The following is a 15,981-nucleotide window of genomic DNA, read 5'->3' as shown; positions in this document are numbered from 1 at the left end:
AAGAGTTAGTTTATACAAACGCCATAGGTTTCAGTGTTAACGTAAACCAGATCGTCCCTACTCTTTCTTGCCGACATGTCGGTGGCGTGCGCCCCGCCTACTGGGTTAGTCTATCTTTTATAAGGTCCATGATTCTACAGGCATGACGTAGAAATTTAATTAGGGACTTTGGCGATGTTTCAAGATTCCATTTCCTTCGATGTTCTGTTCTTCTACGACGAACTCACGGATGTCATTATATGACTGTTGGTTTCTAAGTTTCTTGTGACCAAATATGTACTTAAATTTCTACTACAACATTAATGTTCCGAATAAATACGTGTTTCATAGTTGAAGATATTGCGTTTCCTTTTTTGGTACTATATGTGGGTAAGTTAACATTTTATCTTTTCCTATCCGATTAAGAAAATCTTAATATTCTCTTTATTCAGAATTACTTCGACAGTAGTGCAGAAAAATAATTAAAATATTTATCTCTAAATACTAACGTTTTGGTACAGTGACTCTTAAAATTATAGCAAAATAGCTATCCCTCGCTTTAGAAAAGTTCGTGTTGTGCCATTTCTCTTTTACGAGAAATCTAAATACCTTTCACAATTTATGTAGAACATCCCAAGGTCCCAACAATTTATATCATAAAGGCCGTTAGATAATAAAAATAAAGTGAAAAAAAGGGATAAAAAGCAAAAATATCGTCCAGTGATTATTTTGTGTTACCATTCAAGGAAAATATATAAAACTTCGTAGAGTTATTGGGTTATTCTGAACAGGAGATATGAAAAAAACCACTGCTAGGGCCCTCGCCGGGACTCGAAACCTGGACCTCTCGAATACGCTACGAGTATGCTTCCAATAACGCCACGAAAACATGTGGAAAGAAGGAAGAAAATACATTATATATTCCTCCTTTTAAAGGGCGATTGGGAATGGACGGACCCAATGGTCAGTTTCTGATGGTAACGAATTATCGTCTACCACCCATTAGTTCGTAGAGACATTAGGTTATTTTGAAGCAGGAGACGTGAAAAATGTGCAATGCCCTCGCCGGGACTCGAACCCTGATCTCTCGAATACGCTTGAGTAATGTTCTAATTACACCACGAAGGCAATCGGAAAGAATGGAGAAAATACCTTGCCAAATGTCGATCTTGGGAAGCAGTTTTTGTTTGTTTACAAACTTAGCAGTCTTTTTGTAGCAGTTCCAGAGTATTGAAATTGCTTCCACTCCGTAGACTGTTCTGTCCTGAAATATCCACACATCTATTTCATTGTTTCCATAATTATCTATTCTTCTAAACGGCCTTTTGTGTGGCTACTTCACGCACTTTTCCAAATAATACTTCGGAGCCATACAAACCATTTTGAGTGTTTACACACTGAAATCAAATGCTGTATTGCAGAAATTTACTCAGATATTCATTTTGCAAAAGTGCTTGATTGGTAGTCAGCTAACGTAACACCTTGATTTGCATACCAGAAGACGTCTGTTCATTTTCTATTAGATAATGGTAATTAAGTTTGTTTTTCTCAGATTTTCAGCAAAAATGAGTAATATTGATTGGATATTTCATGGAATGTCATTAGTTTTCGTTATGTAAAAATAAATTTGGATAGGAGCGTGTATTAACAATTTAACAACTGGTATGACGGTTCCTATCCTTTCAAGTTCCTATCCTTCTATGCTTTCAAGTTTAACTAATTTGAGATAATTAAACTGCTTTGAAAGAAGAAAAATTTATCTTAAAGTACTACTGGAAGCCTAAAGATCCTATTGAAGTGCCTAGATAGCTTAGAATAGAGTCCAAAAGAGATTCAGCTATGCGTTTTACCATCAGTCGAAACAGTACTAAATTGAAACAGTTCAGAACGTCTGTAGAAATGCTCTTGGAAGATGGAAGAAATAAACGGATTCAACACGGCAAGAGAAATTGATTAAAACGTATTACGAAAACTGAAAAAAATTTACGAGGTAAAAAAGCAGATCAAGGGATAGGAACTTCAAACTCATGTGTCCATCAGATTGTGAAACGTTGTCATTGATACAACAAGAATAGTTATGCCTCAGTGAAGATAATCCATGTCGAAGCATGCAGTTTTGCAAAGTGGTATATGACAAGATGTGCCGAAGATAACCGTTTCTACGAAGTAATGTTTGGAGAGATAAGGATACATTTAAAACAAACACTGATAATACTATGAATTTCTATGAAGTTTTGAACTTATGAAAATAAACCATGAGCTAGTAAATATTGATTTTTTTTTCATCATTCAAAAAGTGTATACATTTAGGAGACTGTATCTATACTACCTATTTCGGTTTTTAGAAAGTTTGACAGGAAATCAACATCTAAACAACGTAGTCTTGATTATGACATTTTATTCCATGCGTTTATTTATTTGCTAGAATCCAAATGTTTTGCAATTCTTTGAAATGATGATTTTATAAAATAAAGGTAATACTGGTGTGAAATGATTATCAGATAGCAACAGAGCGGGGAGCTCTTCCTAATTAGAACAAAAATGCTTCTAATTATAAACTATTGTTTTTCACCTTCGGTCGTTTAAGTCCAGAAGAAAAAAATATGTCAAAGATTTTTATTACAGTAAATTTTACCATGAAAAAGACTCAGGAAGAACGACACCTCTCAAATTTACCAGCAGTTCGGCAAATATAAACATCAGTTTTGCTGATTAAAATATACCTTTTCAAGAATACTTTTCTGTATCCCACAAACATCATTAAATACATTCATTCGCGATCACCAAAACATGTTAATTTCATTATTAACGTGAATTCTAAGTGTAGATTAAGAAATTAGCCTCGTAACAAGCCAACAAAGAAAAACTATTTGTGTTTTTGAGGGAACGTTTTTGTGCATTTCTGAAACAAAAAATTTTATCCTTCTTTTCAGCATAAGATTAAGGATTTGTTTATAGCGCATGAACTCTAGATCAGCGGGCTCAAACGCAAGATCTGAAAACAGCTGACGAACCAAATATTTGGAAAGAAAAATTAAAAAGGTTTATTTAAAATTATTTTAACTCAAATTTAAAATTTTATTTTCGAAATATTAAGAAAAAAATTTAATTCAAATCTATTTTCTCTCTAAAAATAGGAATGTGAAGAAACTTCTGTTGGTTACATTTTGTAACTTAAGACAATTAAATATCACATTTACAGACAGCCATAATTAGTTGAATGGACCATTAAATAACTTACCTTTTCAAATAATTGTCTATTACAATAGTTATTTGATTCATTATTTATTATAATAATTATTTATTATATTTTTACTATTTAAAATAATTCTTAAGTTTGTTGAATAAACCACTAAAAAACTTACTTTTAACTTAAATTGAACAAAATACGAAAACTTTCTAATTGTGATACAACTTGAAAATAAATACTGACAACTTAATTTCTTTCTCTCATTTAATTAATTTTTTTGACGCATGCCGAAAAAATCCACATTTTTGTATATAAATAATTATAAACATTTTTATTTCTGACTATAACTTTCATCTGCAACACCTCATGAAGTTTCGATTTTGATTAAGTTTGTAACCTAGTAGAAAATTAATAGTAACTATCTTCATTTTGAATTATAGATGCTCATAGAATTATCTAGTCAACCGCTCTTTATTTACACTTCATTAATTTTCAACTGCGGAAAAATTATTCATATATAAATCAGCTTCCAAACAAAACAGTTATTCTTACTGCAAAATTTCGTAGTTGAGGGTATTTATTTTATCTATTTGGAAAGAAATTTAACCAAGTATGTATCTTTGAATAAGATTTATATCACAAGGAAACCTGATTAGCTATATTTGTAGATCTTCTGTGGCATTATTCATGTTTCTTTTTAATGATAATGAAAATAATGTAAAATCAGACTCCAATCATTAAAATCGGACATCTTTCTTAATTCTTAAATTCTTATCATAATAATGCTATGTAATTTACGGGAAATGTATTCACGTGCCGTAAAAAATTGCTTCGTGGCCCCCAGTTCGGAACTTCCTCCTCTAAACATTCATTATATTTTTAAAGTGTTTCCTAAGATCATTTTAATAAATCGTCTTTGTTAATTTCAGTTGATATATATTTAGGGTAAACTTTATAAATATAAATGATTACATTAATCTACCTCAAAACAAAAATTAGAAGTTATAAATTCGGAAACAAAATTAAAAGTTATTCAAGACATTGGTGGCAAAAGCTATTGGCAGAGAAGTGCAAGCATAGTAAAACGGTACTCAAAGCATTTTAAAAGTAAAGGAAACAGTTATGGAAGTAGATTTTAGTCTATGAAGAGTAAGTAGTTTTCAAATTGCTATGCAAAATATATGATACATAACTTTTGGGCGGTTTTCCCCCTCTTACATATAAGATTTTAATTTTAATATTTTAAAGTGTTGTTCCATAAACGTATTTAAGAAAACTGAGTATAAACTAAGTCATTTCTATAGATTGAGTTTGCTACATCTTTTTTAGGGATTAACTTTTATTTTTATTAACTTAATGTTGTTAATAACACACATGTTAATAACACACTTCTAAGTTTTTTTTTTTTTAAGAATTCCAAAAGGAAGTTCTTTAGCAGATTCCCCAATACGGTGTCTATATTATTAAAATACTTTTACGTCTGTTTGTTTGTTTGTGGTATTATCTTCTCCGGAACAGCGGGAAGTTGAGTTTCGAGAGAGTTACCCCCCCCCCCCAGATTCCAAAAATTTGTGGGAAGCCATTTGGACCATTCTCATCTTCGTATGACTTTAATCAGTTGAAATATTAATTAAAAGCTCTGAAAACGTTAATTTTGGCCCTCATTGTTTCGAGCGGCAACATTCTCCCGCGCTGGAGATAAAATTCTGCTTTATTTTCAAAAGTATTGCCACTGCTCACTTTTAAATCGTAGAGTTTGTTGATAAAAAATTTGTAAATCTTACAAAATATGTAATAAAAATATCACTGCCAAACATTACATATAGTATTACGATATAAGATCATGTTCTGATGTTGAAGAAAGCGCACGACTTCATGCGACGTCGAAAATTTTTCATCATTGTCAGCATTTTAAACAACTAGCTGCTGTTGGCAACCTTTTTGTTTCAGATTGAGATAATTGAAACGGTATGCTATTGCAACGTTAATTCTTTTATTAATATTGACAAAAAGTTGTTAAATCTAAATTATGACGTCTTACATATACGTATTCCGCTATGAAAACCATGCCTGGTCATCAAAGAGAAGCAAGAATGCCAGCTCGAAAAATTAATTTTTTAAAAAACCGCGTTGCGTTTTTCTCTCTCGTAAGCATAGAACTAAAATAACTAGTCTGGATACATTAGAAAATACTAATTAAGTTTTTCTAACTGTGTTAGCGATTCTGAAAGTCGTTTATTGTTATGTTACTGCATGATTTTATAGCGCATATCAAAATAAACAAATAGAAAATTTAAATACAAACAAATTCAACTAATTATACATCATTTGTCTTAGATGCATGATTTGAGTTATTTCGAAATCTAAAATATTTACATTCATGGAATATGACATTCATGGAATATGACATAATTTGGAATATGACATTTTGACGGGTGTAGTGATTAGTGTTGCTGTCTCTCTGATTATTGCGATCCCGGGTTTGAATCCCAGAGAAGGCTTGTTTGCTTTGCGTATCGTGTCTATGCGACATGGGGGCAAACACTGAGGAACCAAAGGTTCTCTTGAGAGGATTGGTAGTAGGGGAAAGGGTGGGAGACCTTCGGAATAGTCCCAGGGGGGTGTTCTCCGTCCAAAACTGAGGCGGAAATTTTCTTACCTCACGGATGTAATTTTGTCCTGTGGTGAACATAGAACAACGTTACTGGTGACAAAATGGCCAAATAATCGACAACCGTTCACGACAGTCGTTAAGTTGCAAGTGCTAGGTTTTTGAAACGACACAACAGTAATTTGGAACATACTAAAAAGGAAAAAAGGGTGATTTTCTTGTTTTGAATATTACTCCTTAACTAAATTACATCTAAGTTCCTTTATTCATTATTCAAAAGTTTATAGAATGTTTATGTAAATATTTCAGAAATACAGTCTTTGCGTGACATAAAAAGAAGACATTTTACTTGTAAGTGCATTTCTAAAATGAGTTAGAATGACTGAAATCTATACAAAGAATAATGAAATAAGGATAGAGAAACAAAGAATTGATTTCGTCTTCTGTGAAATATTTTATATATAAGAAGGATTGGAGACTATAGGGGTTGCCATACTTTTTAGATGATGACGATTTTCTCAACGCATATTCAGAAGACATTTTTGTTTTAAGCTAGAATAAGAATTTCGTGGGCATTAAGAACTAATTAAGAACAAATAAACTATGATTTTGAAGGTAGGAAACATTTCTTTGAATAATAGGAGAGAAAATCATTACAACAATTATTAAAAAATAATACAATAATTATTTTTTAATAATTATAGTTGTTTTCCATTCACCTGTATTGGAAAATAACAGAAAAAAAATCTCCTTATGTCTGGAATCTATTTTAATGGGATATATGTTAACTAAGAATCTAAGAATTTTTTTAAATAAATACAACGCTTATTAATAAATTAATGTGAAATAAAACTTCGCAGTTTATTTAAAGGGAACCCTAAAAATTATCATTTAACCAAAGGCAGTTAAATATGCTTCTATGAGTTTCACCTGTGTATGGAAAGATAACTACCAGTTTTTGTAAATAACTGTGTGTCTAATAATATACATCACCTGACTGAAAACGCTGCAACTAACATTTATATAAGGGTCAGTTCTTTTATTGCGCACGATACACATATCATGTGAGTCATAGTTAATTCTTTTTTTGATGCAGATATTTTAAGCAGATTTTGATAAGTTCGTAAAATGTTTATTAAATTATTCTTTTGAAATTTATTTACATTTCGATAACAGTGTAATTTAATCACTATCATGATTTTCGATACAGATCTAGGCTCTCTGTGTACCGATTGTTTCATAGAATTTTGGTAAAAAACGTAATCAATTAAGTTTAGCTTCTTAAGTTAATTATACTCACCACTTTTTATGATATCATTTTTAAAGCAGAATATCAAGGTCAAAAAGACTGAAGTATCTCCTTCTTCTTCTAAGATCTAAAAGAATCATGATTATAGCGACAATACCATTTCGTTTGACGTTTGAAATAGTGATAATAATGGATGAAGCAATGATGCCACAACATGTTTGTTTAATAATAATGAAGAAGGATGTTTAAAATCAACTTCTCATTAATTCGACTTCAATAATTCTCCAGTTCAAAATTAGAAATATTGTAGAAGGCTCCTCTTTCTCTTTATTCCTGCTTTCCAAATTACAACTTCTTATGAGAAATGAAGATATTATTTGTCTTCTAGTAAGATTTAGAGATAATAAATCTTTAACACTTTGTTATTTTCCCACATGAACATGTCCATTTTCTGTCAGAATTACTTTTTGCCTTTCCATATCATTATTAGAATGGGATGATAAATGCAAATGAAAGGGAAAAGAAGAGAAAAAGTGGTCTAACAGTAAGAAACTGCGGAAGAAGATACAGAAAACGAATAGAAGAAAAAGAAATTAAACCGTAAAGAAAATGAAGTGAAAACGAGTAACGAAGGAAAAAAGTGAAGGAAAAAGAAAATAGATAAAAAAAATAAAAAAGGAAATGAGAAACGATTCTGATTTTCCAAAAGATATTATTTTTTACACCTATCGGATAAAACAAAAAGTTATTAGTCGTAAACCATGCCATATAAGAGATATGATATCTCTTAAAGTTGACCATATCGATTCAATCCTTACTTCTAAAGAGAAACATTTCAGAACACGTTTTTATTGCCTGAAGCTCAGCCGCAGAAAAAAATACGCGTATCATTAATTTTCCTCTGAAACCAACAAGAGATCTGTTATCGCTTTATTTACAAGCTTTTGTCACACATATTAAAAAATATTGATAAAGGATTACAACAACTACAAAAGCTCTAACCAGGGATTAAAACATCATGAATCATCAAGAGATCCTTTTCGTATTAGTTCTTCAAAAATAAATAAAAACAATAATTGAAACAAATAAATAAAAACAATAACTGAAACTCTTCAGATCAATATCTAGCAAAATTTCTGAGAGGAGATTTTGTGAAGAGCTGTAGTTACATTACTTATGAGAGAGTTTAGATAATATTTCCAATACACGCAGAAAGATTAAAATATGGAAGAAAACTATATTTTATGGCTATGAGTACTCAACAGAACGAAAATATCTTAAAATTAATTCAACAAGTATTAGAATTCAAGTAATGATAGTTGTGTTTCTACCTTATTTCTTAATTCAGAAATTGATAATGCCATTTTTCTGTCTCAAATTGCATACGACAAATTTGTAAATTCAGGTTAGAAATTAGGCCGAGCTAAGGAACTTTTCAAGTTAAGTAAGATATATATTACATATTTATTACTGGTAATAAGTTCGCTTTCGTTTTAAGATTGGCAATAAAGGAAGCATGATTAAAGAAAATTTTACCTTTTTGTTCTGTTCAATTTTTGTTCCTCATTATGTTCGAAAATGTGAAACAAATTGCCTTTTTGATAACATACTTTATTTTACAACTGTCCAGAACAAATGATGCGCATACGAGACACTAATATTCAAAATTATTCGTCATAAAACAGTTATTACTTGTATTTTTGGCAGTCGTTTTACAAAGTTTTAAGAGCAATTTTTTGCGCAGTTTCCAGAACTGCTAAGTAACCCTATAAATACGGCTGCGTTGGAGCTGCGGGAATTAGTTATTTCAGCGATTCAAGTAAAAACTGCGTGAGTTTAATTGAGCTATAGACATTGCGAGTTATTTTGTTTATGTGAAATATTTCTTGCGTTTTAAGGAGACTTCGCCTTATCTCTGTTTTCCTTCTTGAGCTAATTATTGATAATGACTTATATAAATTATTTTATTTAATTTAGAAAAGTATAAACTTCTTTCTCATTAGTTCTAGTCGTTAAAGAGATCTCTATGAGGAAGTTGTAGCGAGGAATAATGCTGAATACAAAAGGAGTGTTTTCTTAAAGTGTTCTCAAAGCATACATATAGACAATTATTTGCCGACACTATAATAATGATAAAGAGCGGATTATTTCCTTATAACAACGGCTTCGTTTTTTAAAACAAAGTTGGCGCCACGATTATCATCCAATTCATGTTTACTTCCCACATATACTTTGTGGCTGCTACATTTCCATGGTTGCTCATAGACCTTTAAAAGCCTTTCTCGTCCAAGAACTTTTGCCTCATAAACTCCACAAGATAAGACTCATGATTATGATAAAACCACGCCTCGTTAATTCTTATTTCACCACTTACGGAGCGAAATATTCTTTTAATATTCTGTGTACACGCAGTTGGTGTTAGATCAACAAAATGAAATTTTTGTTTCAGTAAACACTCTAACTTGCTTTCTCCAGTTCCTCTGTCTAAAGCCCAATCTACATGAGGATGCATATATCCGAATAAGTGTCTCAACATTTGCGCGCCTGAGGACCAGTCTGTGTAGACAAGCAAATATATCGCCGGTGTATATGTCTTCGGCGGCTGCACCAGAATTAGTATCATTGACCATGACGAGATACAGTGTTGCTGGAGAATTATTTGGCGACTGCCAATGAAATTGCTTGTGGAAATCATATGTCCGAAAAGCAATGGCGGCTACTAAATCAGCGCTTACCAATGCCGGAATTATTATTATTCGGAGTTCTTGTTAGTATTTTAATAAACTTAATTTGTGATGCGACATTTATTTCGTATCATAATTTCCAATATATAGCTTTATAAATGATCGAGTAGTATTTTTTTCATCTTTACAAAAGTGGTTTGTTATTTGTACTTTGTTTTATTTCATTTGTCAGCATTAACTAAATCTACCACAGTAGTCTTTCCTGTAATATTCATATGCTTTGAGAAGTCTGAGAAACAAGATAGGCCTAATTTAACGTCCGTTTGCATTTGAGCATATTTCCGATTTCCTATTGTTAGTCATTTTCCAGCCATTGTATTAGCTCTTGGTAGTTCGGTCGCTTGGCGTATTTACTAAAGTGCTAAATTTTGCTTGGATTTTCAGGTTATGGTTTCGAATTCAACTGAGTTATTTTCTCATTTTTTCATTGAACAAACATTTTATTGCTCGAATAGGTTTCTGTAATTAAGAGAATTATGTCATTATAATAGTTATTAAAAGTTTTTGCATGTAACGTAATTTTGCTGTTTTATTATTATACCTATTATATAATAATTTTCATTTCAGTTAACTAATTATTTACATTATATTTTTTATTAATTATATAAACATAGGAATTGGACTTTTATCCTATTTATAAAGTGATAAAATTTCTTTTTTCGCTTTCATGTACTTAAAATGTATGCCTTGTTATGTCTAATTATCAGCAATCTTTGATGTATGTTATAGTTTATGCTATACATGAAATAATTGATTTATGTTTTATGTAAATGACATTTATATATATATATATACATTATTTTATAATTAACTGTGTTCCTTTCCCGCTCCATTGATTTAAATTTCTTAATTTATAACTTTTCTTTATTTTTGATATATTGCAATTTTATTGGCATATTTAATCAATGTTACTTTGTGTCTGCTATTAAGTCTCCTGTTTGTTGTTACTATTATTATTATTATTATTATTACAACTTATTTTTAAAATGAATTCCCTAGAAGAGAAATAAAGGTATTGAAAACTCTACAAATTGTTATATTCGTTGTGTGACCTATGGAGGTTTCCTATTGGATACAAATCACGTCATCTGCTTCGACTTTCGTGATTAACTTAGTAGCTCAGAACAACTTAGAAACAAAATGGCCCTGTATAGACGAAATTGATGTCAAGCAACAAGTCTGCGAGGGAAGTTTTATTGTGAAGCTGAGCAACTTTTTCTCATCTTGTAGACATGCCTTTGTATCATTGTCAATAGTCTGAAATCGACGGAATATTTTGGGCATGAGAGCGGTTGTGTCTCTATTCGAAATCTAAGCTAAAAGGAATTCCCCAGTTTCTCGGCATAACTCGCCAAACATCGCATATTATAGAAGAATCCTACCATCCTTTTTTCCTCCACCATACGAACAAATTTTCGATTATATGCATCTTTATTTCAGGGCCAGCTATTCACTTTTGGCTGTCGAATTTGATATAGAGAATAAGTTGTATCATAAAACTGTTCTAGTATTTTTTAAAAGGCTAAGTTGTGAATACTATTGTGAAACCGTAGCCCTTCATTTCACGTTCCGCCTTCATATATTTTCATTAACACGTAATTTTACTTAATATTCCTTTTATGTGTAGGATGTGTAGGGTTTCCTATGTGTAGGATATAGGTGTGCCGCAATCAAATACATGTATTTGACATTTTGCAATAATTTTTTATCATGTATTTAATACACAATGACAATTTTTTTCCTTAATAATGTCTATTTTAAATGTTTTTATATATTTCACTGTTGTGTGGTTGTGTGTGTGATTGTAAGTGTGTCAGCATTTGAATTTTTTCGGCACTTCCTTGATAACTCGGAACTCTTTGGTGTGCCACGAAATTCCAGAAAGATTTTTTTGTGCGCCGCAGGTGAGAAAAGGTTGCGTAGCACTGGTATAGAGGATCGAATGCAGGAAAGGCAAGACCGAATAGCTTGAATAGAGGTAAGATGGGATAGTTATAAGTACTATGCAGATACGAAATTTAAAAAAGGATCCCCTTTTCAAACAAGGCGACAAGGTGAAAGGGTTATAGTTCACTTTCGTAGTAATGCTAATAAGAAATAAATTTCTAAATTCATGTTCAGACGATATGGCCCTTATATCTCTTATCTTAGAGATCTCCAACTTTCTGTATGATCGCTGCTACTGACAACTATATGAAGGCCACTGCACTTCTCCTCTGCTACCAGTCCGAGGAGCAAAGAAAATCCATGACCATTCATGACGACTAGTGTCTCCTAGGAAACAATCAATAAACTCAAAACTTGATGGACATGCTATACCCAGCAGCCACCAAGACAAGCAAGCTGCATGTAATGAAGCCCTATGCAGCTTGAGGGGAAAATTGGAACAGACAGTTTTCAACAGCTCTGAGTCACGCGAATCATAATAAATAATTTTGACATACCAACAGCACTTTAGCTCTTGCTGTGGGTCACGTGATCGGATGTCAAAATTCAGTTGGATAAGTTACTCGAAAGATGTAGCAACAAGCTGATAACTTTTATTGTTGTAAGTGTAGTTTTTGTAAACGAAATGTGTTCGTCCTGCTTTATGTCTTCATTATGGCCGCCTCGAGATGTCTTCCTCTTAATCTTATAACAGTAATAGTATTATAGGAGGGAAAAAAACTACTAAGAATTCCAAGTTCGAAAACTTTCGGGCTAATTTTTCGAAATCAGATTTAAAATGACTACTGTGCTTAACGAATTAAGTGAAAATATACTGCACTTCCAATTAGACATCTTCTGATGGTTAACACTGGATTTTTAATATTCCATTGTTAATCGCGCATCATAATCTAGAATTCCGTAAGAATCCCAAACTAGAACTAGAAACAAAAAATTGATCGCTATTGCAATATTTGGCTTCGATTTAAAATAGATTATTTAAAGTTAAGTAAATCCTGACGTAAGACGAAAAACGTTTTAAGGAACGTAAAATTCTATTATGGAGATTTTTGGAAAGTTGCCATATGTGTGTAACTTAGATAAAAAATACGAAAATTTAAAAAATGAAAGAAAATTACTTTTCGCAGCAGCTGCTAACATGTTTTGCTAGACTCAAAAAAAGACATCAATTTAATGTTCGCACAGGTTGTTTCAATGAGCGCAATATACACTGTTATTATGAGAATAACCATCAAACTCTTCAAATTTCTTTTGCTATTTCAGCCGGTAAAGAAAGACCTAATGTTAAGCTATAAAAATAATCGCCAATAATAATAATAAGCGTTACTAAAATCGTTTTTTATACTACTTTTGAGCCAACACAACAAAATAGCGTATTAAAATGAAGAACAGGTAATGTTAATAGAAAATAATATTCTAAAACAAAAAGAAAATATTCAAAATACTTTCTGGGGATGATGGTAAATTAAAGTAACTGATAAAGAAAGAGATTAAATGTCAGTAGCATGTGCGCTCTTTTATTACACTTTCTAGTAGAAGAATATAACGACGTGCTTAATCTCCCCTTCCTCTACTCTTCAACGACTACTCGTTCTCCTTTCTTTTTGTATCAAGATAATAATTATTACCCGAAAGGATAATAATTAATCATTATTACACGAATAACGTCAATATAAAAATTGCTAGACATGTCAATTAATTACTGCAATACTTAATTTCCGCTAATAAATATGCGCAGCAAATACGATTCAGACAAAATGTTTACAATAATATAAAATAATGTAAATGAAAAAGGATGATAATTAATCATTATTACAGTATTGACGTCAATATAAAAATTACTAGGCATGTCATTTAATTACTGCAATACTTCATTCCCGCTAATACATACACGCAGCAAATACGAGTTCAGACCAAATATTTACAATAATGTAAAATAATGTAAATGAAAAAATGTTTTTAGCTGCGCTAATAAATTATTCATTTCATTACATAGCATCATCACGCAATTTGTTTTCTGAAACTTCTCAAAGCTAACTACATTTAAACTAGATCAACGGCCAACATTCCAGTTAATTAAGTCTTGTTGACTGATAAAATTTTTCATATGCTTCGTTCTCGTTTTTATTATATTTTTCAAATTAAATTTTACCTTAGCTTTATTAAAAGAAAAGAAATATTGTAATGCCATTAAAAATTCAAATTTCACTTTCGAATGATATACGTACTTTTAGAGATCATTGATTATGATTTTATGATATATATACATTAATAATCTAAAAATACTCAAATATGTAATATGTAAGTAAAATGAGTCTACATGACATTTTAATTAAGAACTATTATTGCCGTATCAGGTACTACATAATTTTACTTAGAAACTGACAATATAATGAAATGTAGAATTTGAATAATGATGAATTTTCAACTTTATCTTTGAAGTAAGTATTTCTGAAATTTTTTAAAAATTATTGAAGCAAAATACATCCTTCAAAGAACTTTTATCAATCACTTGAACCTGCCCATATGCATAATTATTAAATTAGGATTTAGGAATTAAATTCGATATTTTTCTCCAGATATGAAAAAATTGCTATCGATTAAATGTCAACTTTTTTGACGGGATGTTCCCGCCCTCTTTTAAGAGAAAGAGTAGGAAATAAAATAGTGTCAAATATTTTAATCATTACAAATATGATTTTCTGGAGCGAAAAGTCAATGATTTAAATTTTATTTTGAATTTTTATACTTGAAATTATTCGATGCGAGCTTTTTATTATTTCACAGTATGTTGAATAAATATGTATATATGGAGATCTTTGATATCCATTGTAAACATGTCTTAAATATTTTAATAACTTCGCATTAGTTAAGTTTTTATAAATTAAAGAGAATTATTTTATTTATCCGAAGTTGCTATCCGTCAAATAAGATCATAAACTTTTGTTTGTCATAAGTCAGATGTTTAGTTTATTTCGACTGAACATCTGTTATCTGATGTTATTTTGTTTTTCGGCTTCACGGTCTAGAATCCCATAATCCTGTCCAAAATATGCTTATTAAACGACAGAACAGAAACCATGAAACACAATTCAAAAGCTAAACTGTTAGCGTAAAGAGGAGTCCGAAATTTGGCTACATGTTTGATCTGCCATGCTGATACTCTCCCAAAAGGATGCTCCATGTTTTTAATGTTTTCCTGCATCGTGTATCCTTTCTTTTATTTTTATATTTATCAGAATGTATTATGTAAAATTCTCATGTCATTAATGTAGATTCAGACTACTGCTAATTTGTCACTTACCATGTTCTCACTCCAAGTCACGGCTCGACTGCTTTTCTGTGCCTTCATCTTCGCCTTGATACCCAGAATTCTTTCTTAATTAATGCTTAAGTTTTTAGACTCCAAAACTATCCTCGTTATCACAAATTCAATATTAAAAAAGTTATGATAGTCTGAGTTAAGTTTATATTCTTTTTTGAATGGTTAGCATTGATACATGTTCTAAGATACCAAGCTATTCTACAAGGGGTAAGTCCTTTGGTCTCAAACACCGCTGCTGTCTCAAACACCGCTCTACTGCGGAGATGCAAGGATGCTCCAGCTTCTGTTACAACAAGCAAATCTGAATGAAAAAAGAAGTAATGCAACTAAAAAAGTATAAGAAAACGTAATAGGAAAATCACTTAGAAAATGAAGGAGTTAGTTGGAGAGTTAGTTCTTCACACTAAAATGCAATATGCAACAATACCAAGACACTCATTGCATTGCATCTAACTGCTCGCCTCATCAAATGCTCTCAGTCCTAACTGATGTTGTTGCATCAATGCCGCTGGAAATCCCTTTTAGGAGATTTTCTTTGCTGTATTTTCCCTTTGTAATCAGTTGCTTTTTCCGCTTTCGCTTATTCAGTAGGGAATATCTTGCATTAAAATCCTGTCATAAAACTCCAGTTTTACGAACGCTTGATCATTTTTTATAATAATCAGTTGCAGTATGAGGATTTGTTGTAAACGCAAATGTCCATGTTGCAACTGTAATTTGGTAATATATGAACTCGGACTCGTGACTGCTATTTGAATTAATGAAAACATGAAATTTCAGATCTAATATAAACATTCACCATTTCGTCTTTCAATAATAACAATACCACACCATATTTAAACAATACCACACTACCTTTATGCAATACCACCTACATTTACTTCAAACGTTATGTTGTATTTCTGACTTTTCCTGTAGGTTGTAGTTGCTTCCTTT

At 31.3% G+C, this 15,981-nt stretch overlaps 1 long non-coding RNA gene across 1 annotated transcript in view; it reads left to right on the top strand.

Annotated features, from left to right (window-relative positions):
- Positions 1-222: 222 nt before the first annotated feature.
- Positions 223-15,981, top strand: part of LOC118191300 (uncharacterized) — a 94,039-nt gene continuing 78,280 nt past the window's right edge. Inside the window, exon 1 of the long non-coding RNA XR_015040050.1 lies at positions 223-369. This is a non-coding gene — a long non-coding RNA (uncharacterized LOC118191300). The remainder of the gene's footprint in view (positions 370-15,981) is intronic.

This window comes from Stegodyphus dumicola, chromosome 3 (assembly GCF_044657685.1).
Source record: "Stegodyphus dumicola isolate Sdum_Otavi_A_Nest chromosome 3, ASM4465768v1".
Taxonomy (NCBI): domain Eukaryota; kingdom Metazoa; phylum Arthropoda; class Arachnida; order Araneae; family Eresidae; genus Stegodyphus; species Stegodyphus dumicola.
The sequence above is the reverse complement of the archived record's forward strand: the minus strand, read 5'-3'. Positions and strand labels throughout refer to the sequence as shown.